We start from the raw sequence: 12375 nt of genomic DNA, 5'->3' as shown, positions 1-12375 counted from the left end.
AATGGAACAAAATTTTGAGATTATCACAATCTTGAGCATAAAACCTTGAGGAGATTATCACAAAATTTTAGCTTCTGCTATCCATAACTTCCAATAAGATAAAAGGAAATACCTATTGCCGTATATCTCTCCTGTCAGCTAAGGGTGAGATAAAATATTAATTCTAAGAGAAAATTTAATTTTCCTTTGTTATATACATTAGAAAATATATTTGTATAAATGAGCCCACATAGAACAAAATTTTAACTAACAATTACTCATGAATTGTAATTATTTAAAACATTACCCATACCATGTAATCATAAAAGATTTTTATCTATAAACTGCAATTTTTCCATAATTAATTAAATAGAGAAGAGTGAAAATTGAGCCCCTTTTGGCCCATTAAAAATCTGTCCAATTTTGGACCAATTCCATAGACTTTAGCCCATTTTTTGCCCCTGTATATCTGTTGTATATCAGCAGCTCCTTTCACTGCGTTTTTCTGTTTACCGTTGGAATATACAACGTATATCAGCTTCGTAAACTGCTTGTTTCCCCTCCATTTTTTATTGTGCACAGCATAATAGTGTGCAGTTGTTGCTTCCAATGTATACCAGCTGCATATAACTGTATACGGATTGTATACCCGCTCGTTTGTGGATTTGATTGAGGCTTTGACTCGATGGAGGTAGTGTTTAACTGCGAGAGGTGAAAGTCCGAGGAACTCGATGAACGAGTTCATGCATAATAAAAGAAATGAATGAGTACCATTTCAATTACTCAACCAAAGATATCCAATAAGTTAATTTCTAAAATCGAACTTAAACGCATTATCGGGTAGGTTCCAATTTGGAGCATCACCTAATCCAATTATGTTGAATCTCAAATGAATTCCAGAATACAATGGAATGGAATGGAATGAAAATTCATTTGGCCATAAAAACTAAATAAAGCAACATTTAGATCAACACATATGAGACTTAAATACGTACAACTACAAGGTAAAAACTTTAATTAGCAAACAGATATTACCATATGTTTGTACTTCCTGATTATGCTACAAAAGATGCCATCAATATAGCAACACAAGAGCACACATAAGACCATGACGAGGATGTATTATGGTGACCAACAGTTAAAAAAATTTGGCCATAGCAAGCGAAAATTAAATCTGATGGACCTATTGGATTTAACGAATATGGATTAGTTTCAACACACATCGAGAGCAAGAAATCATCAGAACTTCAAAATGATCAATTATGCCATCGCCTAATCAACCATGAATGACATTCATGGGTGGAACAAAGAAGTAAGTTATGTCATTACCCTTCAAGTGATGGAAACTGAATTCAAACAACTTGTAATGCCAAAGTAGATGTCCAGATTATGCCTAGTTTTTAATTTAAACAAGCAGGGGGCGTTCAAGGCCTAAGTAAAGAGACTAATCGACCAATTTAAGGTCTTAGTTAGAGCTCGGAATAAGCCTAGAATCGACTCATCTCCCATTAACTCATCAAATGAAGAAACATTAGAAAATCAAATGTCATGAGCAAAATTAATAAGAACACAACCTTTAAGCTAAGCTACCACGTATGAGCAAATGAAATATCGGTAGATTGTTAAGCTTTGCTTTTTAATTTTATATAAATCAAGGCATTATGACCAAAATAAAATCAAAGACTTTACAGAGGCAAAATATTAAGAAATTTGTACGTACAGATGCAACCCCATTCTTATCTCTAAATGTGATATCCCCAAAGTTCATATTAAAACTCTACATACATCATTCTAGTCCTCGAACACTATACAACTAGTTCACGCGCATAAAATTCTACTCAAACTAGTAAACATGAATCAAATATACGATGTAATCAAGAAGAAACAAAAGGGGTTGTTACCTTTTTTCGGGGCAGCGAACTAAGAAGACAAGCTGGAGAGCAATTCCAGCACTAACTCCAACACTTGTTTGACCGACGGAAAGTAACAGCGAGGGTGGCGTGAGTAAATCGGAACAAAGAAAAATAAAGCAAAGAAAATAGAGAAAGCAGTGAGTAAAAGAGTGATGAAAACTCCAAAATTTCCTAATTTCTCTACCACACTTAACCTTATCCTTAAAGGGGTGGAAAACCCCCCTTTTATATGCCAAAAAATTGGGCTGTCATAGCATCTCTCTGAAGCTTTAAAAATTTCAAACTGAGTGACGGGTTTAGAGCATTGGGGAAAAGAAAATCACTTTTTTTCAGAAAAGATTTGAAAGATTGAGACTTGGATTTTGATGATTTGAGTTCTTCAAGGGGAACCACTATTTGTTTGTTGAATCAAAGGAACAAAACTCCAAAGACCATTGAGTGCTCATATATTTCACCTTTCAGAGGTCTGCCATGGAGAAAAAAAGGGTCTTTTGAGTCTCTGTTTTTTCAGAAAAAAGCTAAGAAGATAAAGGGATTGAGGCGATGTTGATGGAAACGAGAGGAGAGGCAAAAAAGCCACCTAATTGCCCAATATTAGGTGGTCCGAACATTGATCGGCGTCGTGGATATTGCTGCCGTTGTTCCATTGGTTTTTCCCGTGTGGTTGGCGTGTAGCTATTGTTGTTTTGTTGTCGATGATGTATTGTTGTTGTCGGTCTTTGTTGGATAAAATAGAAGTGGGCCGGGTCGGGTGAAATTGATTTTGTTGAAATTGTTGGGCTGGTGCAGGTTGTTGGTTAAAGGGAAATGGGCTAGTTGGCCCAATTGGGCTGCTGTTGGGTAAATGAATTTTAGGCCATTTATAAAATGGCCTATTAAATTAGGATTAAATTTTAGCCAAATCTATTCAATTTTTGGCCAATTTAAAAATTAATTGGTCCGTTGCATGACAATTATGGCCAGTCTGATTTTCAATTATAGGTAAATTTAATAATTTTGGCTAAATTAAATCGTAATCTGACAGGGAATAATTAATTTAACTTCGGGTTTCTTGGTCAAATAAAATCAAATAAATAATTTTTCAAATACATTATTTTTTAGAATAAATTATATTTGAATTGAGATTTTACCTATTTGGATTAACTTTCAAGCTAATACTTGATCGAAAATTTAATTTCTGTGAAAATAATTATATAAGTGATGAAATTACATAATCTCGCATACATAGATGCGGGAATATATAATTGTTTTTTAAAAGAACCAAACTGGCTAGATGAATACTTTGATAATCTTTTATGCAGATAAAAAAAATGTTATAATTTTTATTTAAACACGAAGAAACTCAAGGCTAAACTTAGTCGTGAAGGGCAAAAATAAGGTGTCAACACGCATAAGCCCGGAAGATTCAATCAACACTCAACAAACAACAATCATAGCCTATACCTATACAACCCCCATAAGGTCGATAATTATAAACACCAAATAATACATTGGTGATAGGCAATGCATAATGAATGAATGCAAAGTAAATCAATAGTACCATATCTGATTTGAGTGCCATAATGTACTAAGTGTATATACCTCCTCCAGTTCAACAACTCACAAAGGTAGGACCTATGACGATCTATCTTCTCCGACATTGTAGCTCATGGATGAAAGGGCCCTTAGAAAATTCGATAATATTCGTATATACTATCTGGTCTCGATTTAGGACGTCCAATAATCATCATCATCAATCTACTATGTCAAGTATCAGAGAGATGTATATATAGTAAGTGCATGGACTTGAACAGTAATTAAAAGAGTGTAAGTACGTAAATTCATTATTTGAGATCAACTCCAAAACTAAATTAGTATAAAAGCGTAGAAAAGATTGAAATCTCTCTCGACCGAAGTAAATAGTAATGGTAAAGGAGTGGACAAACCACGGATAGAAATCAATCTCGGGCTAATTTCCAAAATATCATCTTTAATTTCAAAAACTCATAAATCATTAAGTAAGGTGGTATGATTTTCATTATAAAGAATCCATTTTAAAAGTGAAAAGCGAAAATAAATCCCTTTTTAGGAAACAATAGTAAAAATCATGGTTTTGATTGGACACGTACCACTAAGTGAGCATGAATGCACCTAAAAGTATGCATGCCATCACCAATATTCAAATAATACAACGATAGACATCTAAGCATCTATAAACCAAAGCCACGTCCATTAATAAGATAGAATACTCACCTGGAGTCCAACTGGTATCGTAACCACGACCTCAGGCCCAAAAGTATATAACTAGCATAATAGTAATACTATAATCCGAGAAACTATGATTTAATTCACTAAGTCAAATAATAAATCTTATACTAAAGGTTCCTTAATATCGAGCTATAGTTAACATACTTATAATCTAGGATGAAAGAAATTCTATAGCCATAAGAAGTAGGCTGTCATAAGGGCTGGGTCACATTTTTACCCAAAATTTTTTAAATAGGCTAAGTCATGGTACACTAAAATATATCCTACAATCCTTACCTAGCATGCAATATGTACTATACACCATCTCATGAAGAAAAGTAGACCGAAGTCTACCTTGATGCCGAACTGCAATTCTTGAATCATTCATAAATTGCTGACTTTGTTCCACGCTGCTGAAGCACTATTACGCTATTAAAATAATAACCTACACGTCAATAGGATTAAAACGAGACTCATATTTTTAAACAAAAGGTTGGGTCAGGATTTGGGTCAAAATAGGTCCGCAGGGCCTATAAAAGAAATCTAAAATTTCATCATGAGGTCCCTTGAAGGACGAAGAGTGTGTGCTCAAAAGTTGAGAACAAATGAAGCATAAATCGGGGCCTAAATTAGCCTCTAAAGTCTAAGAATTTTAAAACCTAATTTCTAAGAATTTACAAAAAAAGAGGATGGAATTTGACGAAAAAAGTAATGAAAAATGACCAAGGAGTGTTGGGCTAACTTACCTTAACTTCAATGGATAATTCCCCACATTTCTCATGCTCCAAGCTCCCAAAAATGGTGGAAATAGTTATGAAAATAAGGAGAAAATTGGGTGAAGAAGGGGGGATTTAATACTCTCGGTGCTACTAAAGTGGTCACTTGATCGCTCAAGCCACTACTGTTGCTTAAGTGACACATATCCGCTTAAGCGACCGGACAAGGAAAGGCGAAGATGCTAAAGTGGCATCTTGGCCACTAAAGCAATGTCCGGTAAAGAGGACAAGGAGCACTTAAGCGACCCTCAACCTAACAGCCTAGGTCGCTAATGCGGCCTAATATCGCTAAAGTGACTACCGCTTAAGAGTTCATTTGACCGCTTAAGCAGCTGCACCAGCAACTTGAGTCATCAGATTTTTCTAAGTTCAAATGGACTCCGATCGGGTATTCAGAATATATGAAATTTCATGCACGCAAATAAACTATGCTATCATATTAAATTCGACATTTCAGACTCAATGAAACCATCAAAACTTTCATCCGAGATTGTTTTAACTAAATGTGGGTCCCACAATCATTTCTTCATTTTTATAAAATTCATCCAATAGCCCAAAACGAGTTTGAAAGTCTTGAGACCTGAGCCAAGGGTTCCGCTAATAGCATTGTCAAAATTCTCATTCGAGGTCATTTATTAAGATTTTTGGTTCGAGACCAATTCCTTAATAGTTATAGCTTCAAAATAGAAAAATAAGCCAAAAAATCAAAATGAACTGTCCGATAATCAAACCGATAGTTTTGATAAATCATAAATGACATGTAATTATTGTGGGATGACTCAAACTATTGAAAATATGCAAAAATTAAGAAAGTAACCTGAAAAGTCATTACACAATCTTATTGCTATCCATCAGTATTAGTAGTCATATATCTCAAATCTTGCTTATTCCAAGCCAACCTCAACAACGGAGTATCCTATTGCGGACTTTCATAAATAACCATCGACTGTTCCTTATCCCTCAAATAAAAATTTTTAACAGACCCATCAATGAAAATTGAATAAAAAATTCTAGCTTTACCCCCAAGCAATATCATAAACCTCTTTATCATGAACTATCAACTTCGTCTCAACAACACCATTTTCAATATCCCATATAGTACAAGTAGTATCAATACTAGAAGTTTCAATTCTTCTAGGCTCCAATTCATTCTCAAAAGACGTTAAAGGGGCACAATACTCTCTAGTTTTAGTGTTCTTGAAAGCAAAAATGAATTTAATAGAAGTCTTCCAAACTTTTTAGAGATAGAGATAATCACCAAAAGAAGCAAAAATATCGTTTGATTTGAGGAAAGCAAAAAGGTTAGGATGGAACATTTAGTGCCCCTTCTTTGGCTTAAAATGAATTAAGCTAGGCTTAATTTTCATGTGCAATAATCACTAAAGAACTTGATTTGTAAGTTCTTTCAATTTTGACCAACTCAAAGCTCGTCTAAACAATTCAAAATTTTAAATATAAGTTCTTCCCAGAATTTGAGTCTTTTAATATGTTATTTGCTCAAAATGATTTATATTTACGACATCTTGAATTTTAAAGAAGTAGCAGGAGGAAGAAGAAGAAGCAACATGAAGAAGAAGGAGGAGGAGAAGGAGATAACGGAAGAAGAACGAAGAAGATAAAGAAAGCAAGTAGTAAATCTTTCTGTAAATAAAAGAGAAAAGACATGTTTTCCCCCCTAAAGTTGCAACGAAAACTCACTTTAGCCATTAAATTTAACCTGTAATTATTTACCTCCTTTATGAACTTTAAAATGTATTATTTTGCTCCCTTACGGCTGACATGGCAAAAAAAAAAGCGCGTATTAACAATAAAAAAAATATAAAAATAATTAAATGGGCTCCACTTTAAAATTTTTTAACCATTATTTCTTTTTTCCTTCTTCTTCACACTGCACCACCCCTATTTTTTCTTTTTCCTCAAAACATTACTCTCTTTAGAATCCAATTCTCATTTAATAGCATACCCCTCTCCAATATCATCAAAAAAAGTACCAGAATAACTCAAAACTTTACTTTCTTTAAAAGCCAATTCACCATTTTCCAAGAATATTTAGAGTTTTGATTAAATTTAGATGTCCATGAAGAAAATAATGCATTATAAGTTAATGGGTGTCCAAGAAAATGAATTCCAGATTCATAAGTTTCAATTTTTTTTTAAAATTCAACATAAACATGACTATTAGACCAACCAAACCATGGAATCTTGAAAGATTTTCTATGTCTAGGCAAGGAAGAAGAAGATAAAGAAGTTTGAGGGGATCAACACAATGTGCACTTCTTCACCTTTACCATTCAATTTCATTTCTAATTTTTTAGTACATTCATTCAATCAACTTATCTTCTCTTAATTTCATCGAAAATGACCAATGTTAGCAGCATCTTCAAGGCCTTCATCCTCGTTGTTGTTTTCACTGTCGTTGCCACGTCAGCACAGGAGGTTAGTCTAGCTCCAACTCCGACACCGAATGCCGGAGCAGGATTCTCGGTGATGATTTTTGATATGTTGATCGAAACTTCTCTGCTCTTTTCTCTGTTCGCTTCATTGACGAATTAAATTGCTTTCGATGTTACTGGATATGAAGGTTTATTTTATTGTAATCAAAATGCTATTATTCGATTAATTCTTTTGTGTTTATATATGGATTGTTATTCATAAATATATGAACTCATCGGGGGAAGGACAACGATAGGGTGGAGGGACTAGCAATGTTGGGAGGATAGTTAAGAAAAAGAAAAAGGGGTGGCGGGAAGGGGGGGTGGGGTTGTTGAAGAAGAAGGAGGAGGAGGAACGGGCTGGGGACCTGTTGAAGAAGGAGGAGGTGAAACGGGGGGTGGGGGTGGGGGCTGTTGAAGAAGAAGGAGGAGGAGGAATGGGGGGTGGGGTGGGGGTCTATTATATATATATATATATATAATATTTTATATATATATAAAAATAGTATATATATATATTTTTTATTTTTTTTAAATATATAAAAATAATGTGTGTGGGATTATTTTTTTTAAAAAAATTATAATTTCTTACGTGGCAATGACATGACACTGATGTGACACTGATTTGACAATGACATGGCGCGTGTGTAGTGCATTCTCCGTTGTGAGAGTGGGATTTTAATTTTGAGGTTGAAATTAATTCACTTAAAGATTGTTAAGGGGGTAAATAATTGCCCGATTAGTTTAAGGTATAAAGTAAGTTTTGACAACAAGTTGAGAGAATTTGATGTCTTTTATCTAAATAAAATGGCCAGAAGACTATTTTAAGTATTACCATTGGCCGAAAGTTTATTTTAGTCTAGGAATGATACATGAGTTTTCTTTTAATGTAAGAAATTTAACTCAATAGATATTTGGTATATTATCCCTCTTTTTATTGCATAACTAATAATTATAGTGATACGTTAAACATATATTGTTGGTAAGTCTTTATAATTATAAAAAACATTAGTAATCTGACAGATAATTTTTATATAAAAAAATTATTTATGAGGAAGAAATTTTGGCAAGAGACTTAGCAAATACCAAAAAAACATAAGTGACTAAATAATTTGTAAAATAACATGATTTAAATTATATTAAATAGTTCAACTCCTATGGGAATCATAAATTGAAAAATATTGGCCTTTTTTTTTTTTATCAATTTGTAATCGTATGATTTCTTTATTTATATAAAAGTATATTCTTTTGGTATTTATTAAGTTTTAATTTCTCTTATAATATTTTGTGGGGCAAAAGTTTCTGCGTAATAAATGTGGTGATTTAAGCTCAGTATTAGACAAAATTAATGAAAATAATGAAATTCATTAAATAAATCTGATGAATCAATTTGCTTTTTATAGACAGTTTATGCTTAAATTAATTATTAGTTAAATATTAAGTTGATTTAATTTTATTTAGCTTTAATGTTTAACTAAGACGACGCTCAGGAATTGAAAAGTGCAACGTAAATTAAAATAGAGATGAGTAATTAGTAAGATCTAAGAAATGCTTCAGTTGAAAATGAAATGTGCTAAATTTTATCAAAATGTATACTGATAAATAATACAATGTCCTCATGCCAGAACTGAAAAGAAGAGAATACTCCTTTTATTTTATGTTACTTGGCATATATATTAAAAATAGATATTCCATTATATTTGTCTGTTTTAGTAAATTAAGAGAGTTTTATTATTAATTTCTCACATTATCCTTTGCAATAAATAACTACATAAAGTAATTATAGTTAAATTTAGTATTTCAAAGTTATCATTAATAAAGTTGGTATAGTACTAATTAAGACTCTCTTAAGAGGTGTGTTGGATCAACATAAGCCAAGTAATATGAAGTAGATGAAGTATATACTCCCATGTTTCATTTTACTTCGCCGCCATACTAAAAAGAGTTGTTTCAGTTTAATTGTCTAATTTGTGAAATCAAAAGAAGTTTATCATTTTTTCTAATACTACATAAAATAGTAGTAGTCAAATTTAGTTTTTTCAGCTTAAAAATTAGTTTAGTAAAATGAACCCCTAATAAATATTTTCTTAAGAAGAATGACAAGTCAACATGAATCAAGTAAAATGAAATGGAAGAAAGAATATGAATGAGAGGGGTGGAGCAAGAAAAGATTGCCAAATGTTAGTAAAATATCAATAGAATTTCATCAACTAGAAAATACACTTATAATAACCAAAGCTTATTTTTTTAGAAAGTGTTTATTTTAAGAATGTGAGGGGTTTAACCAAACTTTTGAAAGAAAAACAAGCTTTTAGGAAGTATCAGAACTATTTTTCAGAAGACAAAATAGTAACTTTTTTCTAAAAACACTTATTTAAAAAATACTTTCAAAAATAATACATTTAAAAGAACTTTTAAAAAGCTTGGCCAAATACTAGTTACTGCTTGAAATTTCTTTTTAAATTTATTGGCCAAACATAACCTGCTTCTCACCAAAAGTAATTTTTCTAAAAAGCACTTTGCAAAATAAACTAATTTTAGAAACTTGACCAAACATGCTATTAGAAATGGACTTAAGAAAGAAAATGAAAGCAAGTTGAGGATAGGCCTACGCGAAGCAAATTTTACTAATAACAAAAACAACATAACTAGTTTATTCCCATAAAATAGGGTCTGAAAGGGAATAATGTATACATAGTTCTTACCATACCTCATATGAAGTAGAGAGACTATTTTCGATAGACCCCCGGCTCAGGAAAAATAACAATATAACAAACAAAAAACATAAAATCAAATAACAAAAGGGATATTATATCGCTAGCTAATAAAGTAAACAATGCACCCACAAGGTAATACTATAAACTAGCTATTCAAACATCATAGACATCACCAAAACACCACAAACAAGAGACTACAAGAAACTACAGTCACAAATATAAATAAAATACTCTTTCCTACTATTATGGATGTACTCCTACCTACTTACCCACTATCCTAATCCGTATCCTCCACACCTTTCTATTAAAGGTCACATCCTCCGTAAACTGTAATTTCTCCATGTCATGCTTAATCACCTTCCTCCAATATTTCTCTGACCTACTTCTACCCCATCTAAAACTATCCATAGCCAACCTTTCACACCTCTGTAGATCATCCGTGCTAATCCTCATCACATGTCTGAATTATTGCAACTTTAATTCCTGCATCTTGTCCTCCACCGAAATCACTTCTACCTTCTCCGAACAATCTCATTTCTAACCCCGTTCCTCCTGGTAAGTCTACATATTCATTGCAACATCCTCATCTCCGTCACCTTCAACTTTTAGATGTGGAAGTTCTTAACTGGCCAATACTATGTGATATGACATGGTTATCTTAAAGCACATTAGGAGGGACTTCCACATATGAATGATAGCTTGGAGTCCAAAGGAGGACATGGAGAAACAATATACAAGGTCATAAGCAATCGAGATGCTATTTAAGCCATTAAGAAGGTCTGTTGTGGGTTATTTGTAAAATAGTTCCTTTTGAACTATTTTTGTAATGGGCTATTTTTATCAAGTCAATGACTATAAATAGTTGCCTTAGCCATTTTTATTACTTAAATTTTTGATGATTGAATTGTCTTGAATAGACTTGATATTTAGTTACTCTAGGTTAAGGTAGTAATTGAGTTCCATTCCAATTGTTAGCTTAGATCGAGTGATTAGGGTGGATTTTCGAATTGCTTGTACTATCTTCTTCGCTTGATTGATCATTAAGTTATCATTTTATTGATCCAATTTGATTTCTTGTGCATTTGATTGAGTTCGTTTTATCTCTTGGCTTAATTATTGTTCAATTGAGCCTTTCTTTCTTCACTTCTCATCTCTTATTTCTCAACTATCCTTTAATTTTATTGTTTAGTTCTGCATTCCGATATCAATTTTAGTCACATTCGACCTAAATATTTATCATTTTGTTATCACAGCTTAGATTAAAGAGTTGTTCCAACAATTCTTAATCCTAAGTTCATAAATTTAAAAATTATTTTTAATTTTTTTTGGGTTAAATAATTTGAAATTTAATTTGATTTGGAGTTGTTTGAAAATTTCACTATTGTTAAGTTTGACAAAGTTTGAATAAGTTGGAGTTGGTTTATTGATCAAAATTGGAGGTTCAATTGCATTGGAGTTTGTATTCCTAGTCAATTGGAGCTCGAATCTATAATCTGAAGGCAAACAGATTAAATTTCACTTGGGTCAATTTTAAATTTCATGGTGTTCTTTATGGTTTGAAAAAAATTACAAGTGGGTTTAATTTTTGAAAACAATAGATTTAAAATTGGAGCCTAAAAATTATTGAAGTTTGTTTGTGCTGATGAAAGACATATGTGGTTAAAATTTCATTAGATTTGGAGCTAAAACAAAGAAGTTATGAATTTTTGATGATTCATCTTATTCTTGGTGTTCTTCATGAAATCCATAAATTGTTTAGGAAAGGTATTGTTTGATCCAAAAAGAAAAGAAAGAGAAAGTGTTAAAGGCGTTTGTGCCTCTAAAGGAGGAAAAAAATCTAAAATTCAAAAAAAAAGTTGAATCTGCCATGTCAGCGCGCATCAGCAGTATGTCAGTGCCCTCCAACTCCATTTTTAAGGCATTTTCAGCTATTTTCTTTAATTTTTAAGCATTTTTCCATGGATTTCAACCAAAATTTCTTTCTAAATATTTTTTATAAGTTCAAATCTTGGTAAATTAGATTCATCTTATTAACTCTACCTTTTTCTTCTTCATAATTGATTCTAATTTGTAGATTACCCTACTAAATATTATCAAGTTCTTTGAGTTCGACTTTTTCTTGTGCGTTTCTTTGAATGCTTTTCTTGTTTTATTTCATAGTTAATTTCTTGATTCAAGTATGTTAATTTTATTTGAGTTGTCAAGTGTCACAATGCTCCATTCCTCCACAAGAATAGATAACCTTGAATTGATTGAGCAAAACTAGTAACACTATCAATTTGGAAAGAAGCCATTAAAGGTGAGTTGAGAGTTCACTTAAAGAGTTTCATAA

The 12375-nt window shown here is 32.3% G+C and overlaps 1 long non-coding RNA gene across 1 annotated transcript; it reads right to left on the bottom strand.

Annotated features, from left to right (window-relative positions):
• Positions 1 to 230: 230 nt before the first annotated feature.
• Positions 231 to 2592, bottom strand: LOC107857591. The gene is made up of 2 exons (XR_001670908.2): positions 1881 to 2592; positions 231 to 681 (listed from the first exon to the last, which is right to left on the bottom strand). It is a non-coding gene; the product is annotated as an uncharacterized LOC107857591 (long non-coding RNA).
• Positions 2593 to 12375: the final 9783 nt, after the last annotated feature.

This window comes from Capsicum annuum, chromosome 2 (genome assembly GCF_002878395.1).
Source record: "Capsicum annuum cultivar UCD-10X-F1 chromosome 2, UCD10Xv1.1, whole genome shotgun sequence".
NCBI classification, from domain to species: Eukaryota; Viridiplantae; Streptophyta; class Magnoliopsida; order Solanales; family Solanaceae; genus Capsicum; species Capsicum annuum.
Note: the sequence above shows the minus strand (reverse complement) of the source record. Positions and strands in the feature narration are given on the sequence as shown.